The sequence below is a fragment of the Camelus bactrianus genome, unplaced genomic scaffold, assembly GCF_048773025.1.
Source record: "Camelus bactrianus isolate YW-2024 breed Bactrian camel unplaced genomic scaffold, ASM4877302v1 HiC_scaffold_43, whole genome shotgun sequence".
NCBI classification, from domain to species: domain Eukaryota; kingdom Metazoa; phylum Chordata; class Mammalia; order Artiodactyla; family Camelidae; genus Camelus; species Camelus bactrianus.
The window spans coordinates 7,289,653-7,316,743 of record NW_027413959.1 but is presented as its reverse complement, the minus strand read 5'-3'; the positions used below and the strand labels follow the sequence as shown (position 1 = coordinate 7,316,743).

Here is a 27,091-nt window from a genome sequence, read left to right as displayed (position 1 = left end):
TGAAAAGTCTGGATTAGATGAAGGGATTTTAAAAAGGAGAAAGGAGTGATTTCAGGTGGTACGTCCACACCGGTGAGAAGTGATGGATGACCGCCTGGGTGAGGCATAGACAGAGTCTTACAAAATTCATAAAACAGCTTTAAAAGCTCTGCCATCTGAGTGCACTTCATATGGGGTCCAGTTCATCACTGGTCACGTTGAGAGGGCAAATAATTGATGATGGCGGAAAGGACACGGAGGCATCAAAAAGTCTCAGTCATTTTCCCTGTTTAAAGGATTTGGCACAATGTAATATATTTGAGCTGGTTTTTCACTGAACAATTTTGAGTGTTTTCTGGGACTTCCCAGTGCCCCAAGGCTCCATGCAGCTTGGTGTCCCATCAGAGCAGCTCTGTCAGCGTTTGCCCTGGGCTGACGTGGTGTCGCGGGGAGCAGGACGGTCAGCGTCCACTGCTCCTCCGAGATCCGTCTCCTCATCCGCAGTGCCGGGTTGCTCATCCGTGTCTACTTAGTAGGTTAGCTGAGAACCACACGTGATGGTTGTCAGGTGTGATTTGTGATTGTCTCTTTGATTGGCATATACTCAGTGTTTGATAGAAACCCTTGTTTTTTTAGTATAATTGTAGCAGCTAGATTGCAGTGGTTTTTAGTCTGTATTTTTTTATAACTTTATTCTTATTTTTAAATATGCACTTATTTTTATTTATTTTTTTGGAGGTACTGGGGATTGAAGCCAGGACATTATGCATGCTAAGTAGGTGCTCTAAAACTGAGTAATACACACCCTCCTTGTCTGCACTTGAAAATAAATATTGCAATACACAAAATAGATCTTAAACACCATCATGGGACCTAGTCTCTGTATAGACAATTGAACACGTATGCTATTTCAATAAAAATAAATGTTGTTGAGACATACATTTCTGAATCTTTTAATGTGCTTAAAAACGATCATAGGTAGTGATAAACACGAGTCTTTGATCCAGTACTTCTTAGGGTCTGTTTTGCCATCAATGGAAATTACATTCTACAGAGAAGGCTAATTGGGTCTCTTTGATATTTGGATGGTTTAGCAGATGATCAAGGCTTTCAAAAGCTGACAGAATTGCATTTTAAACTAACTACAAAGTTATCTTCTAGAAGTTGGAATTCGTAAGCTTTTGAAGTGTCCAGTAATCCAGGGGGTATGTGTCTGTGTCTGTGTGAACGTTTGTGTGTGTGATTTCAGGAAGGTAGAAATAAGTTCCATATAGAATTCTGATACCTTTCTCCTCAAGTTCAAGGTGTAGGCATATATTTACACAAATAAATTGATATTCTTTTGTCATTTGGCATATTGGGAATAAGAGGTTGTCATACTTGTTTCAGAAGTGTTGGGGAGCATGAGCATAGAAAACGGGAGGAGAAAGAGGCCGGGAGGCACTTCACACTCTGTGCAGGATTTGAGGAACAGTAGCTTTTCTTTTTTATTCTAAAGCAATCTGGCGCTGAATTGTAACATACTATTACTCAGAATTGCTTTTCTGATCAGATACAAGTGCCTCAGATTTTTGAAGGCAACATGAATGTTGAAATGTGTTTTAGCAGTTATCTTTAAAAGTAGTTTTATTTTTCAAGTAAAAGGCTATAGCCTGTTCTTTCTTCCAGCGGTACAAGACATGCTTATTAATCTATGTACATGGTCTGTGTGCTTAGTTTCTTTGTTTTTTTTTTTTTTTTTTTTGAAATGCTTGTTTCATTGTGGTTTGAATGAATGTTTAAAATTTCTGGATTTTGATGTTTAGAACATGCTGATTTATGAGAACCGTTAAAAACCTGATTGTTCTTTGGTCCTTGTTTGTTGGGGCACCCTATTGATTTCTGTTGTCTTTTAAAGAGGGAAATGCTTCCTCTAGCCTGTAGATCATTAAGTGAATGGTTTGCAGTGTGCCTTTAAAATTCTTTGAATGCATTGAGCATGTTTGTCCAGTGAATTTTGAATTGACTCATTGTAATGACTTTGCTTTTGTTCTGTGGCTTTTGCTCCTCTCCACAATAATTTGAATTCTCTGTGGCATTTTGTATACGTGTTATTAACAGGGGAAGAAATTTTGCATTTTTTACAGAGCTGGGTTTTCCTATCCCCTCTGAATGCCATCTATACTTGATACAATAAAAATCTGTTATTGCAGTGCATAATTATTTCATAAACTATTTTTTGGCATAATCAGAAACAATGACAAAGAATGATAAAAAAAATACAAAAACCTTCCTTCCTTTGAAGAATAGAAATGAGGTGGTCAGGCTCACGCCTGCTTTGTGCCTGACACACTTACTCTCATTTCATTGTGTATCATGATTCGTAGATGGAGTTGCTTCAGGTTTGTAGATTTTTGTTTTAACATTTTTGTTGCATTCTTTCTCCAGGCTGATGTTTCCTGTTGTGTTTGTGGAAAGAGTAGAAGGGAAACAAATACTTTGTTTTGTTTTCAGGAGTCCTGAGTTGATGAGAAAAGTGTTGAGGGTGGGCTGAGGAAAAGAGTGACACTCCCTCTCCTCCCGGCTGAAATTGATAAACAAATAAATCAATTAAGTGTATCGATATTTGACCAATAGTAGTTAGCGAGCCCAAAAATGATAGATATGCCCAATGGAAATTATTGAGTTCACCTGTAGAATTATGTGCTTTACCAAGTAGAAGCAGCTTAGAGCAATCAGAAAAATCAGTAATATGATGAGATATAAAAGGGATATCATATCTTTTATTTCTGAAACTTTTCTACGGTAAGTTGTGTAGAGCTAAAATTAAGTTTCAAGCACCAGGATTTAAGAGTGTGGGTGGTTCTGTAGGATCGTTATTCACGGATGTGCCTAGACCCTGCTAGAGTGGCTGAAGATGGCAGGAAAAGACCGAGAGGCAGGATTTGTCATCCTAGGTTGTCCTCCATAATGGTTCCATGTGAAAGCCCATGATTGGTTTAACAAACTGTAGCACACCTCAGCCGGCTGTGAACTTTGATAAGAAAAAAAATATGCTTAGAAACTGCTTTGCAAGCAAGTGCCTGTGCATCCTCACACCAGTCTCCTTGCCTTAAAAAGCAGAGACAATGCTTTGCTTGCATAGTTGAGGTTTTAGATAGCACTCTGCTGGTTGCAAAGCAAGGACTTTGGCCCTCAGCAATAAACGCTGGGCTTGTGTGCTGTTAGATAGTCTATTATCCCCAAAACAAGTACCTGGCTGGTCTGGTGGTCTGCTTTGTAATTCACATATCTAAAAATGTATCTTGTTCCCCTCACCCCATGACTTCCCTAAAGATACACTAATCCTTTGTACTCATTGTGGATTTTACAATCTCTGCCTCATCCCGTCTTTCCTGAAGTTCCTCCTTACTATCTCACAACTGTTGATGAATTTTTCCTTTGATTATACACAATAAATATGGGAGCATTTGAGAGGCTCGTGGAGTTGGCTCCCTACTCCCTCTCGATTTCTTGAATTTTTACACAGAGTCTTGAATAATCATTCCGTGCTGGTAAGACTTCTGCCAGCCAGATGCCACAGTTCCAGGTGAGAAGTATGCAGGCTTTATCTCTCCTACCCAAGGGGGAGAGAGGAGAGAATTGAGATATGCTCCCCCGTGGTCCCTTCTTGCCCCAGAGCCACTGCAGTTCACCTGAAGCCTTCTGGCCTCTGCTCAGAGGGCCTCTGTCCCAGGACTGACTGCAGCCTTTTCTTCCCTTGTCAACATTTCCTTTCAGAAGTTGGTCTCTTCTCTGCAATTCCACCCTGGCAGATGTGATGGTGGTCAGCGTGCTGGTGGGCAGTCATTTGGGGACTCCCAGGAGCCATGCTGATTCTCCTGAGTCTCTCAATCGGGGTTACAGAACAGTCGAGAACCGAAGGAAGGCCATTCACGTGAGGCCAACAGAGCATTACATCACATTCATTTTATTTTTGAATTTTCATTGGAGAAATTATTTGTAGCAAACTGTTCCAGATTTTCGGCCGCCTGCTTTCCTCATCACCACTTCCTTGCTGGCTCTGGTGCTTGTTTTACAGACCAGGTTTCTTCTCTGGTCATTTCTACCAGCTTGGCTTGCCGAATCATTGATCTGCATTTGAAGCAGAATGCTTCTTCGTGATGTGAAACTAATTTTCCTGTTTCTGAATATTTCGTGTACACTCAGCAACTGTTTCAAGTGAAATGCTCTTGTCCAATTACGGTTAACTCACATTTGCTGATCTCCTGCTTTCATGCTGAGGGCAGTTTCTTCTTCCTGTAATGAAATTTAGCAATTTGCATTTTCTATGGGAAGGTACTGGCCCGAGGTGCTTTTTTTCTTAACAGTTTTATTACAATTCACCCATTAAAATGTACAGCGGTTTTTACTCTATGCCTAGAATTGTGCATCCCATTCAATCTTAGAACATTTTCTTCCACCCAACAGGAATCCCCGTATGCATAAGCAGATATTTCCATCTTCCCCATCCTCCCCCAGCCCCAATGAGCCACTCTTCTCTCTCTGTGGATTTGCCTGTACTGGACATTTCATTTAAATCGAGTCACTTCATGTAAGTGGAACCGTCTATTGTGACTGACTTCTTTCACACTGAGTATCTTTTTCAATGTTTGTCCACGTTGTGGCCTGGGTCAGTACTCTATGCTTTGCTATTGCTGAATAATATTCCACTGTATGGCTGGGCCCCACTGTTTACCCATTCATCAGGTGATAGGCATTTGGGTTGTTTCTGCTTTTTGGCTGTGATGAGTAGTGTCGCTGCAAAAATTCCTTTAGGAGTTTTTATGTGGACATTTGTTTTCAGTTCTCTTACGTGTGTGCCCAGACAGCAGAATTGCTGGGTCATTCAGAAACCAAATGTTCAACTCCCTGAGGACCTGCCAGGCTGTTTACCAAAGTGGCCATGCTGTGTTACGTCCTCACCAGCAACTGCTGCCTGCTCCGCTTCCTCTGTGTCCTCATTAGTGGTTGTTATTTTTTTTTTTATTATAACCTATTGTTGTGGGTGTGAAGCGGTTTCTTCTAGTGGTTTTGACTTGATTTCCCTTAGAGCTAATGATATTGAACATCGTTTCATTGTCCTTATTGGCCATTTGTATATTTTCCTTGAAAAATACCTTTTCAGATCCTTTATTGACCTTTTAATTGAGTTGCCTTTTTATTGTTGATTTGTAGGGTTTTTTTTTTTTTCACTTGGAGATACAAATTCCTAATCAGATAAATGATTTGAAAAAATTTTCTCCTGTGTATTGGTTTTTCACACTCTGGATGGTGCCCTTTGAAGCAAAGTTTTAAATTTTGATGAACTCCAGTTTATCTCTGTTTTCTTTGTTCCTTGTGCTTTTGGGGTATTATATAAAATCTGAGGTATTTTATTTAAAATTTTATATATAAAATAACTTAATTCGTAGGACCGTTCTAGGAGATGGGTGCGGTTGTTGTCCCCAGTCTATGGATAGGAGACTGAGATGCAGAAAATTTCACTGACATATCAGTGTCACAGCTACCCAGTGCTGTGGGAGTTCAGACCCTCATGTTTGTCCCCAACATCTGTGCTTTTCACCAACATGCTCCACTCCTTCCTGGAATCTTTAATGAAAAACTGTTACCGTTTTTGATTTCTTGTTTGTTTGTTTTCTCTTTTGGGACCTCATTTCCTCATTTTACTTTCAGATATCAGTGTAGATTTATTTTAGGTCTCATGTAGGCAGAAGTATTGCTATCAGTTAACTTCTTTATTACTCACTCTCCGGTTATGATTGTTGCTATTTGACCTAATCAAGTCATGCTTAACTCTTTCCTGCTCATGACACTGAAAAGAGTCATGAGTTACAACATGCTCAAAGAAGAAAGTACTTGATTGATTTCATCTTGCTACCCAATCAAACTAATCAAATAAAAACCCGGTGTTGACACAGATTATATGCCCTCCAGAATAGTGTCACTGTCTTCTTTGTGTTTCATTTGTTTGGTCACAGTGTCTGGATAGCGCCTTGCTGTCCAGCAGTTTTGTGAGGATATGGTGCTCGTGAATCACTGTAAGGACAGAATTTTGACAACAGACTATGTTGTTCATTTCACAAGGGAAAAGATAATATAGAAATACTGCTCAGATCTATTTTAAAATTAAGCTTGGAATTTTGAGAAGAATTCAAGGAACCATACAAAGATCTTTTTCACTAATTTTAGATCTATCTTAGACACATTATGGTTACATAGCAGAGTAACTTATCAAGTAGATTTGACAAGAGGTGTGTATTATTGATTTTTTGTTTTAGTTGAAATATTCTATCTGAGATAAAGTAATCAGTGCCTATAAATGCACAAATATGTTTGTATTTCTATGTAATATGGGAGCAGACTTCATATGTTCCTATATAATATATATGACCGTGTGTTTTAATCTGTCTGTCAGTGTTTTTATAGTTTTTCAGCAATGTTGTAACTTCAGAATTGTTCTAAGAAAATCACCCCAGATTCTAGTGCAGTTTGTACTGTGTATCCTGTCTTATGCATGGGATTCAACTGTCCCCTCAGGGAGGAATTTCCTCTCCTATTGAGTTAGTAGCAGATTTAAAGGAACTGTGATTTCTAGGCCTTTGCTCTCCATGTGTTTGCAGTTGGCTGTCAATCACGATATTCCCTTTCTTGAGTTTTCAATGTTCAATTAGAATTTTTGAAAATAAGTGTTGATATTTTCTATTTGTCTCCCTAGAAACTTGATGTGTTTCTGTTTTTCAGTTTTCAATTTATGAAAAATGTAAATGCACCCTTTTTTTAAGTAGTCTTTTTTCACTAGATATTTGTTTATCTCTTTATAGTTAAAATAATTTTTTTCCCAATGAATGAATCGTTGTGCATGTTTTAAAAGATACCTTACTTTTTATTTTTCTTATTCTAACAGGTATATTCGTTGTAGAGAATTTAGAAAATAAGGATAAACACAGTAATAAGTTAAAATGGCCTCTAATCTCACCTGGAGATACAGTTGTAAGGTTTGAAATTGAGAATTACAAGTCCTCTCACGTTGTTCTTCTTTTTCAAGTACGTTTTGGTTACTGAGACCCTCTAATTCCCATATGAATTGTAGCAGCAGCTAGTCAGTTACTGCAGAGGAGCCCACTGGGATTGTGATCGACACCACGTTGAATATATGGATCGCTCTGTGGAGCACTGACATACCAAGAGCGCTGTCATCTGATACAGGAATGCGCGTGGTGTGTCTGTCCAGGTATTTAGGTCTTCTTTAATTTTATCTCAACAATGTGTAGAGTTTACATAGTATTATTTTTCTTTATTTTTTCCCTTTATACTGAGTAAAAATGTGCAAGGTACCAGAATGAGAACTGTATTATAGCCCCACCACTTGCTGCTACCATGGACCCTGCGGTCTTTCTTTGCCCTCTAAAATCTTGCACAAAATAGGACCTAAGTAACTCTTTATTGAATGAATGATTTTATGATTGCTGAATGATGCTTGAGAATCCTTGTGATGATATCTTTTTCCCAGACTTTCCCCTTTTCTTAACTATGCCCTTTCTCTTCCTTTCCTCCAGCCTGGGTTTCAGCCTGCCTGTGGCATTGATTTTCCCTATCTGTGGACTCTTCCTTTCACTAGTTCACGATAATGTTACATATGGGCTGTGGAAACTTTCTAGATGTCAAGAAAGAGCCAATCCATTGCATGCTAGTATTTTTAGTGTGTGGTATTCTTTTATCGATTGAAATTAAATCAGGCTAACCCCCTGAACTCTTTTCATCTTCCTATACATGATACTGCTCTGGTAGCTGCATGTGCCCTTCCCCCAGACTTGGTTTTGGAGTTGAGTAAGTCACCATCACTGGAGACCTCTCTTTAAAAGATGAAGAGGACATTTGATCCTTCTCCCTGGTTGGGGACTTGGATGAGATGAGGTAACAGATAAAGAATGGAGCCCCAGCTCATTCTGACCACTGCTCTTTCCGTTCCTTTCTCCAGGGGAAAAGAGTACAATTCAAAAATATAAAGATTGTGAGCTAAAGAGATAGCAAGACAACCGATCATTTATTAAATGTCCTTTCATGCCAGAAACAAATGTATTATACACAAAATAAGCACACAAAGCACGGTAGAACCGTGATAACAAACGTGGGTCCGAGTTCGAGTCCTGCTCTGGAATGACCAGTCCTGTGAGATGGAGAACTGGTAGGCCGGCTTAGCGTCTCTCGGACTAGTTTTCTGTCCTGCAGAGACGGGGCTCGCTAGGCGTCCCCCCCATAGAGGTGCTGGGGGTGTAAGTGACGCACGTGGGCAGCCCTAGCACAGCTGCTCGTTCCTCGTAAGTGCAGGAGAGCATAGCTTTTGCGGTTACAGCTTTATGATCCCCCCGTGAAGACTCTCAGTGCTCCTAATGGATGCCTTGTGGTTTGGAGATGGGATTCTCATTTCTGTAAATATCCAAGGATTGTGTTATTGGGCCCTGCTGATTTGAATCTATTCTTTAGAAAGTACATATTGTAGATATATTTTTCAAGCATGCATGCTTTTTTCTTTTATTATTTATAGTTCTACCCTCTCATCTCTTGGTGTGACTTTTCATGGAATCCAGGAAACAGCCCTAAGCCACCTGCCTCTTCACACGTCTCCGTGGCGGTTTTCTTCCCTGACTAGAAGTGGGTTCTGCATAGGGAATTTTCTTTGTTCCCCTTTTCTTGGAGTCTCTCTGTCTGTCTGCCCACCTCTCACCTGTCCAACTGTCCATTTCTCTACCCACTCATTCTTCTGACTTGTTCCAAAAAGCATTTCAGGCAGCTTACAGAAAAACAGATACCAAATAAACAGGTTAGAAAATGGGGCTAAGTTCAAACTGTGAGGCTAGGAGGTGGGCCTGTGTTAGTGTTGCAGGCGTGAGACACACGCGTCTGCCCTGTGACTTATATGATCGACAGCAAGAGTGTGTCTGAGGCTCCCAGCAGACACAGGGAAATAGGGTTGGTGGGAGATGCTCACTGGCTGTGAAATAAATAAGTGGCTTAGGATAAGCCCAGCCTTTCCAGCTACTAAGGCTTAGGAGAATATTTTGAGTGTCTTCCAAAATCAGGGTATTGTATCTTTTATTTTTTCAGAGTTCTATGTATAGTTGGTTACATTCTATACCTGGAAATTTCTCCAAAACTGCTTCCCACGTGAGTCCCATGGCTCGGAAATGGGGTGGTTCTGCTCATTGACGGGTGTTGGTCAGAAACATAAAATGACAGCCTCAAAGGAGCCTGGGATTTGTCAGTTATGTTTTGTCAGTGCTGTAGATTTCAGAAAACACTTTCACCGTTTCTCTCCATCTGAGGCGGCAGCGTGTTCTCTTACCAGCATCAGGAGCTCAGGGCTACGGGATGGTGGGGGCTGACTGCACTGCCGTGAAGACAGCTAAGGTAGTTACTGCAGGCGTGGTGCTTTCACGTAGTGCATTTCATGTTCTTTAATAGGTTTTAACAGGTAGTTAATTAACTGTGTTAATTAACATTTAATAAATATGATGCTTTGTTGAAAAGACAGTTATAGTCAGAATATAAGTTGTGAACACTTTGAAAACGGTTTCATTACTGAAATTTCAGTAGGGAAGATTTAGTTTATCTTATTTATGCCTCTCTTTAAAAGTAACAGAGAAACAAGACAGAAAAAGCAGAGGATGATTTCTGTTCTTCCTCTCGGCTTGCAGGTGCCCTCACCTCCAGTGGCATCCATCCAGACACCAGCACTGACACTGGCCGTGCTCAGAACTGCCTCAGCCTTGAAGACACAACTGGCAAATAGAAGGCGGCCACGCCCTGTTACAGCAGGTGCTCTCACTTTGTGGGTCCTTATGTAACTGCGTGGTTTTAATCAGGATCGCCCGTTCTACATTGTGTGGCGCTGCTGCAGTGTCTCCTAGTTATTGTTTCTGTAAGTACTCGTGTATTTTTTTCAATGTGTGGTAATAGACATCTAAAAATGCTTTTTTTAGATGAAAAATAATGTGTATTTAATATAAAAGTCTGAAAAAAGGGGCAAAAGTTTCTATCCTGATCCCACTACTCAGAGATAATAATTAACACTTTAACATCTATTTTCTGTTCTTTTCATCATTGTGTATCTCCTCTGTCATAAAAACCAGTGAGCAATCTGTGCCTTTTTCTGTGTGGAGACCTCCATTTTCCATTGTGCTGATTTCACGTTTTTCTACAATATTCTATCCCCCCTAGCATGATTTTTAATGACCAGTATAGCATTCTGTCTTGTGGAGGCATGTTCCATTTTAGTTCGGACTTAAATAAACTTTGAAATTCCAAGTATACTTAACTGAAGTACTGAAAAGAGAACTGTGGTGGTACCAAAAAGCCCCTACATCCATTCCCCTTTTTTCCTGAGAGTAAAAACTGCTGAAAATGTGGTGTATATATGTCATGACCTTTATGTCTATGTCATATATATATACACATTCATACATACACGTATATCAGAAATCTATCTATATGTGTGTGTATATATGCTTTATTGAAAAATAAGGCCATACTATATGTTTTCTGCAGCTCAGTTTATTCACTCAGGGGTATATCATAGACTTCCTCCCACTCCAGACTCACCCGGTCCTTTCAGATAGAGTAGTGGGGTCTCCTGATATGTAGGTTTGGTCTCTTGTGCAAGGACACCTTCGGTGGGAGAGTACTGTGGACAAGGCCTTGGACCACGCCGAAACGCTGGCCCCTTAGTGCCTACAGCTCGCCTTGATTTACGGCATCATTGTCTTCATGGTGGATACTTAAGTTTTCTCCATTTTCCACTGTCAGAAATGGTGTTTGACTTTCATCCTTCCTTTACAAACATTCCTGTGACCATGAATGAGTATTCCTTTAGTTAAGGTTTCTGGAAATTCAGTCCCTGGATGTGACAATTACATACATCACAGGCCGCTTTCAAGTGACTCTAGAAATTCCTTCTCCTGTGGGGAATGAAAAGATGTAGAATAACTTATGTAACCAATTCTCTATCACTGGATATGATTTCACTTCAGCTTTTCTTCCCACCATTGTAAAAACTGCTGTGTAAATGCTCTGATGAGTACATGTTTTTGAACTGATCTTTTTTTCTAAGTGAAACGATTCCTAAAAGTGGAGTTCAGTGTGTGTGTACACACGTTTTTCAGAGTTTACATATCCATTGATATGTCGTCTTCCAAAAAGTTCGCTAACAGTTTGTTCTCTCAAAGATGGACACTAGCTAGAATATCTTTTAAAAACATTTGCCAATAAGATGAGCAAAAGTGCTTTTTCTTTGTTTTAGTTTGCACTTGATGACCAGAGAGGTATTGAGCATTTTTCACTCATTAGCCATCTGACTTTTAAAAAGTGAATGATCCCTTTTGTCCTTTGCACACATTTAAGTGAGGGAGCTTCTTGTTGCTTTGTGACAGCTCTTTGTATGTTATGAACATTAACCCCTTGTCTTCATCAACATGTATCACAGAGCTTTTACTTGTCATATCTTGCCTTTCATTTTGTTCAGTAGGTTTATTTTTGTTGTGGCCCAAAATAATCTTAAGATAGTAAATGTCTTCTCTTTGGGTTTTATCCTTGATTTTATTCTTAGAAATACTTTCTTATAATGGTATATATCTCTTCTGTAGGTTTTTCTAATCTCTAAGATGGAGATGATAATAGTACTTGTTATAGAGAGGAGAAGTTGAATTAATATGAGCAAAGAGTTATATTTGCTGTTATTAGTACTTTCTAATATTTACATCACTATCTCTAATTTTTCTTGTGGTCATTATGACTGGAATAGAATTTGTTTTTTCCAGGTGATTCTCTGATTGTCCCAAGACAATTATTGAATTCATACTTGGCTCTTTGATTTGAAATCCCACCTGTAAAAAATACTTATGTATACTAGAGTCTCTTTTTGAGCTCATGGTTTATTTCTGTCAATCATACTTTCTTATTCCAGTGCTATATCTAACATATTGTAAAAATTTATTTAATATCTGACAATGCGATTTTTTTTGATTGTTTTTTCCATCCCTAATTTTCTTGGCTAGTATTATGACTTTATTATTCCTGAAGAATTCTAAAATATTTTTTTCAAGTTAAAAAAAAACAGATAAGAGTTGTTATGGGATTTTTTAGTAAGTTTTGAATTATATTTCGGAGAACTTACATCTTTACAAAACTACTTTCCTCCATACAATATGTTGATGTCTCTACATTCACACCTCTTACTTTACCACTCAGTACAGTCCTGTACTTTCTCCATGTAAAACATGGACATTGTTTTAGAGTTTATTCCAGATTATTGTTGATGTTTTTGTTAATTTTGTAAGTGAAAATTTTTTGCTATTATATATTTTAACTGTTCAAACTGACACGTAGGAAGGCAGATTCGGTTTGTAAATACTCACTTTGTAAATTGTCATTTAAAATTGTAAGTATTAAGTACTTGTTACAGAATCCTTTCTTTTGTGTTTTTAAAAATTTGTTTCCAAGATTCTCAAAATGGTCATAGCTAAGTAGTATAGGTGGGGAGACAGATGGAGAGAGGTAGTGTGGCTCATGTACAAACTGTGAGCAGTTTCATGGCTGCCTTTAGGCTGGAGAAGCCCCAGAAGAACCCAGGTTAGACAGGGGGTGGCTTCGTATGCACTTGAAAGCCTGCTTTCCTGCCTGTATGGTGAAGCCTGGTGGGCGTGGCAGGTAGGTGATCAAGATCCGATGAAGGTCATTGGCTGCACAGAGTGCTGTGTCTGTGAGAACTGGAGACCTCTGCCATGGGAAATGCTTGGTGCCAGGAACAATGCAGGGGAGCTGGGGAGCCTGTGTGTTAAGGATTTTCCAGCCCTGGGAGTGGGAAGATGAGACTCTGCATTCAGATCTGAGTTTGAATTCATCCTCTCTTGTTTACTGGTCCTCTGACTTTTGTCAAGTTATCTACCCTCTTTGAACTCCTGTTTCCTTGTCTCTCAAAACAGGAGAATTACAACCTGCTGCTAGCATTTGTTCAGGGTAAATTATCTGTGACTACAAGATGTCACGTATAGTCACAAGCTCAGTGAGAAATAGGCTGTCGCTTCTTCTGCAACTCAGTGCTCGACAAGACATCATGAGAAAGACAGTTCCTAATTTGTATGTTATGCCAGTAGGAACAAAATTAATGTTTTGCCTTTCCCTAGCAGTATACTTACTCCTTTGCTTCATTACCTCTCCTCCTTTCCTTTCCCTTCCTCCACCAAAAGATCCTGAGACTCTCTCAGAACACTAGATTCAAATTACTTTAAAAGTTGGCTCATTCCCTAGAAATGACAGTGACATAAAACAATCTGTTCACATCCCAGACTTGACTGTATTTGATTTACACACACACACACACATCTGGCTACCTCTCATTTCCTGAGGGAGAAGGACCACTTTTTCTGAGTTTTCATTCACTGAGCGTGAGAGCAAAGTCTCTTAAGCAGACTTTCTCCTGGCTTCATGCATTGTTTTTTTTATTGGATTTCTCTGTGGCCATAGAATTATTCTCCTACTAGAAGAGAGGAAGTGGAGACATAGAGATTCTGCTTAGATATTGGTGTCATCATATTTGAGTTGGAAAGGACTTAAGACAGCATAGAGTCGTAAATTTTTATGGGTGAGAATCCATGATGGTGTAACTTGGACAAGAACCTTGGTTTCCTGACATTGTGTCCACATGGATGAAGAGGCAAATGGGTGTGGGATGGCAGGTATCCTTCTTGCTTGAGTTCCAGGGTCTTGCTAGTTTTCATTGCTCAGCTGCCTTTAGTTTATGTCCATGTGGCCTCTCATGGGAATGTCACTCTATCCTGATAGATTGAGTTTCTTATCAGCAAAAAGCTCTGGACCCACTCACATTGCCCAGAGTTTTTCTGCTGACCTGCTGACACTTTATGTAAATGAGACCTAAGAAAACTGCTGGATATAAAACCCTTATTTTTATCATTTGCCCTCGAATTCCATAGGAAATGGGTGCTGTCTCAGGCTGTCTAAGGCTTGATCTGAACAAAGATAGGGTGATAGTTTGTGCTGCTGGACCATCACAAGTGGAATGGGATTTCCACCTTAGTTTTTATAATCAGGCAGACGAGTTGAAATCTTGCCTTTACCATTTAATAGCTTCGTGACGTTGAGGAAGAAAGTTTACTTTTTTGTGTCCAATTTTCTTTATCTGTAAATAAGTTCAGTGTTTATTTTAGGGTTTTTGTTTTAGAATTGAATGAGCTAATTGCCTCACTTATACCTAAAATACTGATTGCGTGGTTCTATGCTGGTGCCTTGGTAGTTGATTACTAAGGGAGTTGGCAATGAGAATGGGGGTGGGGGACCCCTGGATCATAGAGCTTATATTCCAGGATATGCTTGTAAATGACTGGATTGCAGTGGGTTTTTAGTAAATGTCTATTCTTTTCCTAATCCCCATTGATTGTATATATATATTTATACTAATATGTGAACTTTTTTTGTTGCAATTTAAATCTCTTTGTAGTATTTAAAATATGTAGCTATAACAAAAATACGTGAAATAAAATGATTTGATTTTTATTTTCCTTTCAATAATGAAAACAAAAGAAAATAGAAAAGAAAAAGTTTTGTAGGACTAGAAATAATTTTATTTCCATGGAATCAAGCCTTTATATTAAGTTTTTTGGTTTTGTTGTTAAATGGCATGTAAAATTAATAGGTTGTGACTTCAGTGTTGATAGCTAGGTGAGTTTCTTGTTATTGTTGTCTTTGATGAATTATTTTCACTAGATCATAAATGATGTGCATGCTACATATTGGAAATGAGGAAGAAGTGGAGACATACTAACTCCAATGTATTTTGTTACCGAGTCCAAACTCATTCTACTTGCCTCATGACAGGCCAATAAACTGGGAGATGAGGTGTTGGGGCAAGGAATAGTGACTTTATCTGAAAAGCTGGCAGACGCAGAAGATGTCAGACTGATTTCCTGGAGAACCCTCTTCCCCAAGTCAGAATTCATGCTCCTTTTATACTGCAAAGGGGAGGGGTGTGGTTGGTTGTTGCAAACTTCTTGCTGTACGAATTGTTTGTCCTTGGTGTCCTTTGTCCTTGCAGCTGTCCATGTGGGTGAAATCATGGTGCCCCTTTAAAACCTTCAACAAAAATAAGGTTATTCTTTATTTTGCAACTTGAAACTCTCTACATAAGTGCAGAAGAGCTAACATCCTTAAAGATCAGAGCCCAGAGAATAGGCTCTCCTGTATATTTCAGGCTAAAGTCAACTTTCTTTCACAAAAGGTGTAGAGCTAACTAGTCTGAGCCTAGAAAACAGGGCAAAGGATTAAAGCCAAAGGAACAGATCCAACACGGAGTCAGATTTCTTCTTTCCTATTACAATTTCTTTTTCCATCTCATAAATAATTTTAGTAAGAAACATAAGCAATTTTGTATTTTTGCTTCTTAATAACTGATAAGTGGGCTGACTACATTTTTGTGAGCAGGGATGCTGTGCGGGCCTTGGGGTCTCAGCAAACTCTTGTTGAGGGTGGTTGACCCCGCAACATGTCTAATGCCCCCAGGAGTGTTGATGAGGGTCCCCCCAGACTGGGGCTCTATTCAGGAAACAGCGTATGGGCATTGCCCTCTGGAGACCTCTTTTTCGGCTGCAGGAAATTTTTTCAGATACTGTGATTGAAAAATCACTCCAGCTGGGGATAATTTGGGAAAAAAGGAAGAGGAAAATTGTTTGGAGTAGAGTAGAAGAGAAATGCAGAAGATCAGGGAGGCTGGGGGCTTGGCAGCTGGGCCTAGGGAGAGAGGGGAGCAGAGGTGTGGAGGGGCCCGGCTCCAGAAACAGCTCCTGCACCTGTCCCCGCACCCAAGCCACACAGCTTTTAATTGGCCTGGGCCACTCTCCTGGCTGGATGTCACCCTGGGCAGAACCTTGAGAACTGAAGTTGACAGGTAGGCAGCACTCCCCTAGGGGGTCACTGAGGACTTTGTTCAAGTCCACAGTGCCTTTTCTGGTCATGTGTCTTCACTTGCCCTTTATCTCAGGATCTGAGGAGCAGGAGCAAGGAACTCAGGGAGAGACATCTGACTGTGTTAAGAGAGGACAGACAGAGTGATACGGGAAGCGAGGACAATCGCAGCAAAGTAAAATGACTTCACAACTATTGCATCAGACCTGCAGGTGTGAGAGAGCCTGAGCCTGTCTCAGAGTGCAGGGGACAAGCAGAAAGGAATGGTAAAATTTCCACTGACAATTGAAATTTTGCCAAATAGCCTGCTACTTTTGGTTGTATCACTTGAATGAATGCAGGTGTGTTTCTGTGGGCATTTATAGGTTCACTCAACCCCACCAGCCCATCTTGCCCACATCAGGGGTGGGTTTTCTCAAGCACAGTGCCCTTCCTGCTTTGGGGGGCCACGCTGCGTGTCCTCGCCTGGGGCCGGGCTGCTGCAGGGCGCTGAGTGCCCGAGGCGCGCCCTGCGAAACACGACAGGAACACCTCTGCTCTTGACTGAGGGCCTCCTTTTCCCCCTGCAGTGTTAGAATGCCGGTGACTCAGTTAGAAGCGTGCATCCAAGCGGTTCTTCCTTGTCATCACCATCTGGAAGTGGAACCTGAATCTTCTGAATTTCTCCAGAATGTGGTTGACAATCACCTTCGACAAGTGATTGTGTGTCCTCTTACAAGTGGAGGTTTTACTGCCGTTTTCCTGGAACTTACTCACCACTAGTCCATCTGATTTTTCTGTGCTAGGATTCAGTATGGCCTGCTAAAAATTCTGCAGTCAGATCTTGAAACCCTGATGAAGAGGATTATTTTATTTTTTATATGATAGTCTTTTACTTTCAAAATTCAGAATTTTCTGTTCTTTCACTTTTTAGGGTGGATTTGGAGAAACAACTTTGCTCTTACTGTCCTTGCGACCTGTTGCTTTATGCCTCTAACCCGTCTTCTGTCACTTTTTAGGGGGTTCTATTCGTGACCCTGTCCAGGTTGTTCATATTATAAAACATAAAGTCTGTGAAAGTACAGTTCCTTTTTTTCTGAAAGCATTCCACAGATACCACTGAAATCTGGGTGTGGTTTTAAGAAGACAGAAGTATTAGAACATGTACTTGCAGGTTGCTAGTGCAAAATCCCCAAATCAAAAGTCTAGTTAAATATCTAACATCTTTCTAATCTACCTTGGATTTGTATGGATAAGTGAAGCAGTTTGCTAAGAACTCAAGACCAGGGTTAGAATACAGGCTTGTGTAGCTCAGCAGGTCCTCCAGAGGTGATGCTCTGCCAGAGGGTAGGGCTGAGGGGAGAGGCCGGGTCCTCCCCTCCCTGAGCTGATAGTTTCATGGCAAAGACCTTCACCAGGTGAAGAACTTGGAGTTTCTTCTAAGAACAGTGGGTTTGAAAAGAGTCTTAAAAGCATGGGAGTGACAGAATCCCATTTGTGTCAAGTAGGGAAAAGTGGCTGGGGGGCCACTGGGAGACTCATGATTCCATGTGGAAAGTATTTGTGGGTTCCACCTGAGAATTGGGACGGTCAGTGGGAAAAAGCGAACAGATTGAATTCATGTTAGATGGTAAAATGAAAGGATGAATGATGTCTGTGTGGGTAGGATGGAGTAAGGCCAGGGTTTTTGGGTGGATTAGTATGGTAAATGATGGTCCTGCTGTGCTCTGAGGAGGGGAAGCTGCAGAGGGAGTTCTGTGGGAAAACTGATGAGTTCAGCTGTGGGTAAAATGAAAGGCTGTTAGATGTGTGGTCTGGGAGTTCAGGTGAGAGCCAGTAGTGGGTAGGGGGCAGGGGAGAGAGACCTTCAAATCATTTTACCTTGTGAATATACAAAAAAGTGTGAGTAATACACTTATGCCTCTATATTCTGGATTTAAAACCCATTAACATTTTGCTATATTGACTGCAGAGGTTCTTAATTCTTTTAATACAAATAAAATAAATAGAAGCAAAATAGTGGAGTTAATGAAAATCTTAGAGTTGACGTGTGTCCTTGTATGTATTTTGATACCTCATCTGTTTATAACCATAATCTATTAAAAGTTAAGTAGTTTAGCATAAGAGTTAAACAGAGGGACGTGACACTGTTGGGGGTTGAAGCTGATCTTCTCGGGCAAATTATGTCGCCTCTCTGTGCCTTAGATCCATCTTCTGTGACTTCCCCCGGGCCCCTCATCACAGCTGATTTCCTAGATTAGAAGTTGGGAGGGAGGCTGCTGTAGGGAGAGAGAAGTGGCAACTGCCACGGACCCTGATGAGAGAGACAAAAACAGATTAAAGCCGATAAACTGAGTACAAACAAATACCCTCCAAAGAGAAAGAATCCCAAAGTCTTTTGAGCCACTTAGCGTAAGGGAAACAAAACCACGTGGACCCAAACTTCTTGAGTATGTGAGTATTGTGGGTGGAAATGTGTCATCAGAATAGATTTGAGAAAAGGCGATTTGGTTTCCCTTGATGTTTCCGGTAAGGATGGACAGCAGAAGGGAAACCCCCCCGCTTCTAAAGTGAAAGCTGCTATTTTGTGTGAAACTGACCAAAGGTTGGAAAGCAGTCATCATCATTGCTGGCAAGTGAACAGCCTTCTGGATTGGGTGGGGCACCTACTGTGACTTCCTGGTTACCTGCTGGGTAGGGGCTGGGAGATGGGCAGTAGTTCTGCCTGGTGACCCGGGCATAAACCTGGGCTCTGAAGCTGCTGGTCTGACTAGCAGAACTGGGCACAAGCATTCTTAAAGGGGCAGCTCGGGATGTGGCCTGGGACACCTGCCATGCTGAGGGCGAGAGGAAGGCTCCCTTGAGGGGGTGTCCTGCAGAGAGTGGAAAAATCCACCTGCAGGGACGGAAGAGCCTCTGAGCAGGGTGCCGGATACACAGGCATGACTGGCCTGAGCACGGAGGGTTCGGTGAGCAGGAAGTCATACAGTGGCCGGAGCAGCCTTTTTCCTGAGAAACTGGAGGGAAAAGATGTTGAAAAGGCAGCCTGCGGACAGACCCTGTGGTGGGTTATCAGTGACCGGAAAGGACTGGTCAGGCAGGCACGAGAGAACCCTGTGAGCATCCCAGATGGGGCGTCACGCTGAAGGGAGGAGCAGAGTTATACACTTTGCCAATTATTAGCTGTGTGACTTTGAGCAAGATCACCCCACCTCTCTATATATATCTTCATCTGTAAAGTGACAGAGTGACAAGCTCGTGTCATCAGAAGGCTTAGTTTAGCTCTGATCCTCTGTGTCCAGTACTGTCAGTGCTGCCCTGCAAGTTTCTGCAGCGGCTGCTCTTACCCTGAGATGGGAGGGCGTAGAGGGACATTGTAGCACACGAAGGCAGGAGGGGGGTGCTTTAAAAACAGACATGTAGCCGCCTGCAGCTGCAGACATGCAGGCAGTTTGATTGATGGTTCTGGAGAGGACTTTGGAGGCCTTAGCATCGTCTTAAGACTTGCTTTCCCTTGGGGACCCGGATTGCCTTTGCAGATTAATGTTGAAGATTTGAGCTTCTGGAAAAGCTGCTTTCAGAGATGGGTATATATGTAACATATCGTCTAAAATAAAATGCTTTTATTTAATGTGTGGGACTTTGCAGCTGTTGGGAACAGCTCTTTTGGCCTGGTCACGGAGGACACTAAGGGTCAGCAGAGCATGCGGGAGGGCAAGAAGCTCGCAGTGCTGCTGCGGGGTGTTCTCCCCAGTAGGGCGCTCTGCTGAGTTGACTCTTCTCTGAGTTTGGTTGCCAGATGAGCAGACAGCAAATTATTGAGTTCTGGTGGGTTTGTATAATGACAGGAAGAAAGAGGGACCCGTAGTTTTCTGGACTAGGACAAGCATTTTGTTCTTAATCCAGTGTGTTTCATTGCGGATTTGATGAGTTGTGTCTGTTCTGGATCTGATTTGGGCTAATCTGTATATTTGGAAAGGAACCGATATGGAATTATTGCAGACACCTTGTTCTTTAATGAGTCCTGTGCAAACATAAACACGGATGAAGCATACGTTTGAATTTAGTGGTGTAGGGAAGGGTTTCTGCACATTACAGGTGAAGGCAAGGCAGAATTCCTCTTCTTTGTGGGCAGGGAATTGGCTCCACCTGTTTTTTCTGTAACGGCTTCTGAGAGCAGTTTATGGTAATTAACCAGCATTGACAAATGGTGGCACACATTGCATTTAAGAGGTGGCAGGCTGCAAACTTTTGTATTGGACAGGTGGATTTCACAGAGAAGTGATGAGGTAGATGGGAGAGAGAAGGAGCACAGGCATGGGCACCCCAGCTTCAGGTTTAAATCGGCATTTCCACACCATAGGAATTTGGAATAGAATGTAACCTCACTTAGCCTGTTGGTGAATCAGTAAAATGGGCATGATAAAATTCACTTCTTCCTGGGTTTGTTGTAAGTTGTGTCGACTGAAATAAATGTTCAGCATAAAAGTTAAGAGTTAAGTTTTATTCAGTGAGAGGACTCCAGCGGGGATGACAGCCTCTCAGATTTCTCTGAGGGACTGTTCCAAAGACTTAGGGGAGGAGCTAAGATATATAGGAGATTTACAACAAAGACCAGGTAGTTGGAACAATAAAAGATTGCTTGTTATCTAAAGAAAACCAGATATCTCAAGTTAAAGAATTTAGTGCTTTTATATTTATGGGAGGAAGCTAACATTTGGGCTCACTGAATTCATTCATTTGACAAGCACCTAGCTATCTAGGGCCAGTATCCTGTCCTTTCTTATTCTGAGTCCCCTCAGAGGGCAGCATTGTGAGTGGCTGCAAAGGCTGGGCTGCAGGCCTGTCCTCGCTGGGGGGTGGCAGCAGCCGCTGTTGACTTGGTTTCAGCATTCTTTGTTTACTGACATGGTTGCAGTATTTTCATACACATTGTAGTATTTTCGTTCACGGACTGATTAAGGATAACCTGCAACCTTGGAAAGCAACCAAGATGGAATTACCTCAGTTACCTTCTAGTTTAATATGCCGTGTGCAAACATAAACACGGATGAAGCATATAAAAAAGATTTGGTGGTGTAGGGAAGGTGTTCTGCACACTACAGGAGAAGGCAAGACAGAACTCCTCTTCTTTGTGGGCAGGGATGTGGGTCTACCTGTCTTTTCTGTAGCGGTTTCGGAGAGCAGTTTATGGTAATTAACCAACATTGACAAACAGTGGCACACATTGCATTTAAGAGCTGGCCTGTGCAAACTTGTGTTTTGGACAGGTGGCTTTCATAGGCAAGTGGTCAGGTGGATTGGAGAGAGACGTAGCCTAGGCCTGGGCTCAGATTCAGGCTTAAATAGCCATTTCCTCACCAAAGGGCCTTGGACTAGAGTGTAACTTCCCTTAACCTGTTGGTGAATCTGTGAAATGGGCATGATAATATTCATTTCTTCCTGAGTTTGTTGCAAGTTGTAAACAATATTATAACACACATGAAGCACTTAACAAACTGGCACTTAGCAGTGTTCACTGCATCCGTCCGCCCCACTTAGCGTGTGTCAGAGCCGTAAAGGCAGCATGTGTCTGTTGAGGACGCACTGGTGGCCCCTTGAATATGTTGTGAATTTGGTGATTTCCTTTAATCCTTGTAACTGTATGTGCCATGGGCAGTTATTTTCTTGGACAGATGAGGAATCACAGGGTAAATAAGACTGTGTAATTTGCCCAAACTCAGACCATAATTTTGGGTGCAGGGTCCTCGGTTCAGCATGGGCCCCTGGGCCTTCTGGCCTCTCCGTTCATCAGGTGTGGGCTCGCCTGTCTCCCAGCCCAGAATATCCAGCAGGCAGCAAGACATACCTGGACCTGTGCTTTTTGAGCAAAACCCAGGAGGGGAGGCAGGTACTAAAGGGATAAACATAAAAACAGACGACAGCAAACTGTGATCAGCTTTGAGAAGGAAAGGAACACACCTCGCTGTGCAGAGATGGGAGCTTTCCCGTCGGGGCTGCTCTGGGGGCGTTCATCTCAGCTAAACAAGCTCTGCTGCTGCACCAAGGCAGGAAGGCAGGGCGCGTGTGGCCAGGTAGACTGAGCCTCGCTGATCGTACTCATTCACCATTAAGCGACAGCTGTCACGGGCACATAACCTTGTAGACAGATGTTGGCCATAATCATCACGTGCATTGCTTGGTAGTTGTATTGGCCCCACCTTTGAGATGAGGTCATTGAAGCTGGGGAGTTTGCTGCATGCCCTTCTATACTTCGGAAATTACCCCCACTGGTCTTTTAACCTAGACTGGTGTGGCTGTCATGTCCCAGCCCTGTGAATGGCATCACGTAGCTTCTCCCAAGCGACCCAAATGACTGACATTAATTTTCTTAATTCGTAGGAAATGGTATGTGACAATAAGAGAAAATGGTAGTAAGAAATTGGAAAACTAGAACAAAAACCAATTCTTCCCCAGCTGGGGAAGGGTACCCAGTGTCACTCACTCCACTCACTGCCTGGCATCTCCTCCCTGCCGACTCCGTGTTCAGAAGCCAATCTGAGCCTTTGAAGAACATTTTGCCTCGTGACACTGTTGACTAGGACCTGCGACAACTCTGTCCCTGGTTAACTCTCCCTTCAAAGCCATTTAAATTTTATGCAGGCTCCTCAGTTCAAATGTAAGAATAGCCTCTTTAAACTTCTTGATGCAGCTCCTTAGTGAAGATATTGCGAAGGAAAACTAGCTAAAACCTGGGAGGTATGAACATAGTGACTGTAACCTCAGCACTTTGTGAAGTTCAGAATCAGAGGTGTGGGAGACTCAGGAAAGGCTTAAGGTAGCAAGGGTAAAGTGAAAGGACGCAGGCTGTGAGACTGAAACATCTCGGTCCCAGCCAGCAAGGCACCTGCGTTCAGGATTGTCTGTGTGAAGAGCAGGTTTCTCACAAAGAAAGAAGAGGTGGGATGGGAGGGAGAACAGTTAGGTTTTTACTGGGGAAGGAAAAAGTGGGCTGAACATTTCCTGGTTGAACAAGATGACTGTGACATGATGTTCTTGTATTTTGGAGGGAAGGGTTTTGTGAGGACAGGCCTAGGGAGAACGCTCTGTGGCTGGGGAGTCAGCACAACAGAGAACCACAGAGAACCTGGGCGACGCCAGGGCTGCTTCTGTCCCTTAGCTGGGGCCTAAGAACTCCCTTCACAACCCAGTCCTGTTGATACAAGAAAACAGATGTGGGGCATGAGAAGGGCTGTGTCCCACGCATTAGATGAGCCCCTGGGATTTGTCCCTCCAGATGTTGGTCTTTGGCTTCGTGTAGGAAATTATTCAAGAGCAAACAACTGTTGAGTAAACGTAGATTTACTCAGAGAGATACATTGAAAGTCAAGAGAATCGCCACGAGGTGTGGGGGTTGGGTGCTCAGATTAAAAGTAGGTACACACTCCACAGAGTGTGGGCTTTCTCCGAAGAGGGAGAGAGAGGGGTGACCGCGAGGTGGCGCTGTGTTGCTTGTTTTCTTGGGCTTGGTGGTTTCATATGCTAATAAGTAGAAGGACCAGCCTAAGGGCAAGGGGCTGGGATTCCCGGGGAGTTGGCCATTTCCCAACCTGTGACCTTTCGTGGCTAGCCTTGGGACTGCCATTGTGCCTGGAGGCGTGTTATTCACCATGTTACTATTACAATGGGTGTATAATGAAGCTCAAGCTCTGCTAGTAGTTAAATCTCTTCATCCTGAGCCTCAAGGCCTATTGGAGGTTGAATCCTTCACCATTTTGATGTTAATTGCTGTGGCCTTCCTTGAATGGCTGTGCTCTGTCCCCTTCCATCCTGTCTCACTATGATGACACAGAGAGAGCAAAGGCCAGGCCCTGCCTGTGCTCCTGCATTTAACAGGGGGAGGGGTGGGGTGGGCTGAGGATGACTCGGAGTGGTGAGAAGGTTGTTTCAGATTTTTGCACTTGGGATATGGGGACCTTCCAGCAGTCACCGCGGATTTATCTCTCGGGCATTATCGCTTGTGTCACTCATCTTTTTCTATTTTTCTTAAAATATTTAATCTAAATTTAATATCAGGTTTTTTTATGAAAGAAATTTCTCGTTTTCTTTTCTTTGGGTCTCTTTTGGAGGGGGGTAGGTAATTAGGTATATTTATCTGTTAGTCGATGCCCTGGGGCTTTAACCCGGGACCCCGTGCACGCTAAGAACACGCTCTACAACTGAGCTCTCCCGCCCGCCCCATCATCTTTTTCTTTTTGCTTTAATGTTACAGAAACCACAGGCCAGCGAAGAAACAAGCACCACTCGGAGGGTTGGAGTACTCAGATTTATTTTGCCAGCGGGCTCAGAGGGGCTTCTGCTAGGAAGCTCTGGGCACCTCCAAGATATGCACATGAGGTTTTATAGGTTTAATTACAAGTATGGGGCTATTAGCTAATAAGGCTCAAACAACAAAAAGCAAGTAATCAGTACACTGGAGCTTATCAATTTGGAACAGATCACGTTACTGACACATGTTGAGATTGGATTTACGAGTTAGCTTGTTAGCCCAGTAAACTAACACTAAACTTCATATTTACGAGTTAGCCCGGCAGAACTTAGATCACTAAAGCGACACTTATCACACTTAGATTTATGACTTAGCTCGTTAGTCCAGCTGAGCTTTTCCTTCACATCAGCTGCCAAGAATCTTACAGCTGAATTTCTAGTAGGCCTTTAACACTTACCCTGGCTTATTGGCATCCATTTTTATGACTTTACCTCCCCCTGGTTTCATTTAATTATTGAATCTCCATTTTCTCTTCACTCTCACTTTGTCTATTTGTTGTTATGGTTTTTAAGCTGTGTTTAAAAAAATTGTTTAATTTCTCTTTTAGCAGGAGGCTGAAAGTAAATAAATATGTAAACAGACATCACACTTTAATGCTTTTATACATTCTAAGCTGTTTAGTATTTACTTAAAAACCAAATTGCCTACTAAAGAGATAACATTTTTAAATTATTTTTTAATTTTTTATAAAAGTATAGCTGATTTACAGTATGATATAAGTTTCTGGTGTACAATAGATGCACAATTTTTAATGTTATGCTCCATTTATAGTTATTGTAAAACATTGGCTATATTCCCTGTGTTGTAAGTTACATCCCTGTAGCGTGTTTATGTTACATGGAGCAGTTTGTATAAGAAAGTTGGTTATCGCAGAGTCTGGGGCATGGCTGTGTCTGAGCCAGGGTCACCGTCACCCTGCCTGTCAGAGCCCAGGCTCTCACACCTCTCTGCAGGGGAGCGAGTGGAGGCAGCCTTCATCAGCGCTGGCACCACCCTCTGAGTGGCAGTGAAAGCAGTGACTGTCTGTGGACGTGCAAAGTGTTGTTCCAGGAGCTTTAATTGCACTTCTGCATTTAATAATTAAAGCCCTCCTTTAAAGAATCCTTTTATATTTTTAATGAATAATACATTTTATTTTGATATTGATAGATTTCAAACCTCCGGAAAATTTACAGGAGTAGTACAGTAAACGCTTAGATACAGTTCATCTAAAAGGGCACTATTTGTCCTTTTGTGTCTGGCTTATTTTAGCATAAAGTTTCAAGGTTCATCCATATTGTAGCCTGAATCAGTACTTTATTCTTTTGGTTTGATAATATCCTTTTTCTTTTTTTTCCTTATTGGTCTATTTAAAAATATTTTCATTGAAGTCTAGTCAGTTTATAATGTTGTGTCAGTTTCTTGGGTACAGCACAACAATTCAGTTATATAGGAACATACCTGTATTCATTTTCATATTCTTTTTAAACATAAGTTACTATAAGATATTAAATATATTTTCCTGTGCTATACAGTATAAACTTGCTGTTTATTCTATACATAGTCAGTATCTGCAAATCTTGAAATCCCAAATTATTCCTTCCCACACCCTCTCCCCTCTGGTAACCATAGTTTGGTTTCTATGTCTCTGTGTCTGTTTCTGTTCTGTATATAACTTTATCTTTTTGTTTCTTTCTTTTTTGTTTTTTGGTTTTTGGGTTTTTTTTGATTCCACATGTGAGCGATCTCATATGATATTTTTCTTTCTCTTTCTGGCTTACTTTTCTTAGAATGAAATTCTCCAGGTCCATTCATGTTGCTGCAAATGGCATTATTTTATTATATTTTTATGGCTGAATAGTAGTCTATTTTACAATTATACTAAAACCTCTTTATCCATTCATCTGTCAGTGGATATTTAGATGTTTCCATGTCTTGCGATTGTAAATAGTGCTGCTGTGAACATTGGGGTGTAGGTGTCTTTTTGAATTAGGGTTCCTTCTGGATATGTGCCTAGGAGTGGGATTGCTGGGTCATATGGGAGGTCAATTTTTTGTCTTTTGAAGAACCTCTATACTGTTTTCTACAATGGCTCCACCAAACTGCATTCCCACCACAGTGTAGGAGGGTTCCCTATTCTCCACAGCCTCTCCAGCATTTATTGTTTGTGAACTTCTGAATGGTGGCTATTCTGACTGGTGAGAGGTGAGACTTGATTGCAGTTTTGATTTGCATTTCTCTGATAATGATATTGAGCACTTTTTCATGTGCCTATTGGCCAATTGTATGTCTTCATTGGAGAAATGTTTCTTTAGGTCTTCTGCCCATTTTTGGATTGAATTGTTTGTTTTTCTTTCTTATTACGTGTAAATCTGTTTACATATTCTGCGAATTAAGCCCTTGTCCGTCTCATTTATTGCAAATATATTCTCCCATTCCATAGGTTTTCTTTTTGTTTTGCTTACTCTTTCCTTTGCTGTGAAAAAGCTTGTAAGATTAATTATTTCCCACTTGTATATTTTTGCTTCTATTTCTATTGCTTGAGTAGACTGCTCTAGGAGAACATTGCTGAGATGTATGTCAGATGTTTTGCCTATGTTTTCTTCTAGGGGTTTTATACTATCTTGTCGACATGTTTAAGTCTTTAAGCCATTTTGAATTTATTTTTGTGTATGCAGTGAGGGAGTAGTCTAACTTCATTGATTTACATGCAGCTGTCCAGTTTTCCCTACACCATTTGCTGAAGAGGCTGTCTTTACTCCATTGTATGTTCTAACATCCTTTGTCAAAGATTCAATGACCAAAAGTTTGTGGGAATATTCTTGGTAATTTTGTTTATCCGTTCATTGATGGATG

General features: G+C 41.4%; 1 protein-coding gene across 47 annotated transcripts in view; it reads left to right on the top strand.

The window, feature by feature from the left end:
• Nucleotides 1–27,091, top strand: part of LOC141576892 (uncharacterized) — a 195,064-nt gene that overhangs the window by 102,237 nt on the left and 65,736 nt on the right. For 42 of the 47 annotated variants that reach the window (XM_074360229.1, XM_074360225.1, XM_074360238.1 and 39 more), the window contains 2 exons: nt 7,046–7,231; nt 9,696–9,919. The gene's annotated coding sequence lies outside the window, so the exon portion shown is untranslated. Of the gene's footprint in view, nt 1–3,738; nt 4,553–6,904; nt 6,996–7,045; nt 7,232–9,695; nt 9,920–27,091 lie in introns of all 47 variants that reach the window. The other 5 variants (XM_074360214.1, XM_074360212.1, XM_074360210.1 and 2 more) reach the window with 5 other exon arrangements.